At 47.6% G+C, this 2706-nt stretch overlaps 1 pseudogene; it reads right to left on the bottom strand.

Moving 5' to 3' along the window:
- Positions 1–1727: 1727 nt before the first annotated feature.
- Positions 1728–2470, bottom strand: LOC110594616 (annotated as a pseudogene).
- Positions 2471–2706: the final 236 nt, after the last annotated feature.

Raw genomic sequence — 2706 nt, forward strand, 5'->3', positions numbered from 1 at the left:
AAGTTGAGGATGTGGTGGCTTCAAGTGTGCCACTTTACTCCAGTCTGGGCGACAGAGTGAGACTCCTACTCAGAAAATAAATAAATAAGAAAAGAAGTAAATGCAGCTCTTTCAGGCTGAGGATGGACTTTCATTTAGGAAGGAGTGGTGGGTCTACCCAGAAAAGGGCTGAACTCTAAAAGGATGCTTTTGGTGCCTGTCAAGGAATAAGGACAGAAAGGAAGGAAGAGACTAGAGCTTTTGTCTGTTTCTTCAGGACACTTTGGGTAAGAGGAGACGAATTCATTCTCCACCTAATCCATTCAATCTCTATGGTTCTGGTGCGGAGGATCAGAAAAATCAGAGCGGCCCTACCTTCAAGGAGTCTACAGTCTATTAAAGGGAAAAGATACCAATCAAAGAAACACTCACAATTATGCAGTACAGGTGTGGTGAATGCTTGACGGCACACAAGGTAAAGGGGGAAAATCACTGAGGCTGTCAGGACTGAGCAGAGATCTGCAGGAGAAATAGGAGATAACAGTAGAGTGTTCCAGATAAGCCTGTGCAAAGGGCCTGGGGCAGGAGGGAGCCTCCTCCTCAAGAAGGAATGTGTCAAGTGCGGCTGGTGTGAGACCAGGCTGCTGAAGTTAGTAGGACTGGGTCTCTACTAGGCCTGGGGATTTTGTTCTTTATCCTAAGAACAGCAGCAAGCCAATGAAGTGTTTGTGTTTGTGATGGGAAATGGATGACTTGATTGTATCTGCATTACTAAAAACAAACAAACTTCTGATGAGAAAAAATTGGATTGGAAGGAGACAAGAGTTCATTCATTCCTTCTTGTTGTGTATTATTATTATTATTATTTTGAGTTGGAGTCTCACTCTGTTGCCCAGGCTGCAGTGCAGTGGCACACTCACAGTCACCAAAGCCTCCACTTGCTGGGCTTAGGCGATCTTTCCACCTCATTGTTTTGTTTTGTTTTTGGTGGAGGGGCTGATCTTATTTGTTATTCAGAAAATCTTTTTTTTTTTTTTTTTTTAGTTTAAGTCTCACTGTCGCCCAGGCTGGAGTGCAGTGGCACGTTCCCGGCCATCGCAGCCTCCTGGGCTCTGGTGATCCTTCCGCCTCAGCCTTCCAAGTAGCTGGAACTACAGGCACGCACCACCACACCCGGCTAATTTTTTTGATTTATTGTAGAGATGAGGTCTCGCCAAGTTGCCCAAGCGGGTCTCGAACCCACGGGCTCAGGCAATCCACTCACCTCAGCCTCCCAAAGGCGCGGGATTACAGGCTGAGTCACCGAGCCCGGCTCCAGCTCATTTTTTAATGTATTGTAGAGACGAGGTCTTGCCAAGTTGCCCGGGACTCAAGTCATCCTCTTGCCTCTGCCTCCCAATGTGCTGGGATTACAGGTGTGATATTTTATTGCCCTGCTAAAAAAATTTTTTTTATTTTTTTAGGTGGAGTCTCACTCTGTTGTCCAGACTGGAGGGCAGTGGCATGCTCCTGGTCACCGCAGCCTCGACCTGCTGGGCTCAGGCAATCCTTCCGCCTCAGCCTTCCAGGTAGCTGGAATTACAGGCACGCACCACCAAGCCTGGCTAATTTTTTGATTGAATGTAGAGATGATGTCTTGCCAAGTTGCCCAGGCTGGTCTCGAACCCATGGGCTCAGGCAATCCACTCACCTCGACCTCCCAAAGTGCTGGGATTATAGGCGTGAGCCACCGCATCCGGCCAAAAATCTTATTTTTGACTAGACTCAGACTTGGAAGTAGAAGTTCACAGACAGGACAGTCTGCATCTCTTGGCAATCTGTTCCTGGCGTTTTTCTCTGGCCTCCTTCCTTCTCTTGGCCCAAAGTTTAGCATCACCTGCGGCTTCTTCCTTAGTTTTCTTAGTCCGTTGTTTCTTCGGAGCAATACACCACCGGCATTTGTGTTGCGGGACACGTGGAGTAACCAGACGCTGAATCCTGGGTGCTTTGGTCCTGAGTTCTTACCTTCTCTGTTTAAGGGCTTTCATATAACATGTTGGTGGACGTAATCTTCTTCAGAAAGACTGAAGAGTGCGGATTCTGCTAGGCCTTTTGGGCCCCAGGTGACAAGGCACCATTGGTCAGCCCATGAATATCCTTCTCTCCTTTGTTTTGTTTTGTTTTTTTACAATAACCAAGTTGAGAAGCTCAGATCCGCACCCACAATGCAACCCTGAGCAGATCTGTGCTTTCTTTCTCCACTTCTTGGTCAGTGTCAGGAATGGCCCCTCTTACTCAGCGGCATTGGGTCGACACCCTGCTTCATGGGGAAACCTTGTGCATCTCTCCCGCCACTGATGTGGACCACGAGACCCTTCCATTCTTCACCCAGAGCGTCAGCAGCAACTTCTGTGGCCACACGCTTCTCCTAGACAGTACGAGGCTGGTGTCCATCGTCCACTTCGATGAGCTTCTCACAGACAGTGGCTGGGAAGGAGATATTCAGTTTCATCTTGAAGCAGCTGATGGCCTCCCAGGGCCACAAAAAAGAGGCCTTGTTCTGTATTTAAATAACATTTATTGCATGCATATCAATCAGTGCCATGCAAAATGATAAATGGTTGTCATTTGAATTTTCTAGCAGTCATGTTTTTATTTTATTTTTATTTTTTGTTTTTTGAGTTGGAGTCTCACTCTGTCGCCCAGACTGGAGTGCAGTGGCCGCTCCTGGCCACCGCAGCCTGCTGG

Source organism: Carlito syrichta, unplaced genomic scaffold, assembly GCF_000164805.1.
Source record: "Carlito syrichta isolate Samal-C Ts95f unplaced genomic scaffold, Tarsius_syrichta-2.0.1 Scaffold316489, whole genome shotgun sequence".
Taxonomy (NCBI): Eukaryota; Metazoa; Chordata; class Mammalia; order Primates; family Tarsiidae; genus Carlito; species Carlito syrichta.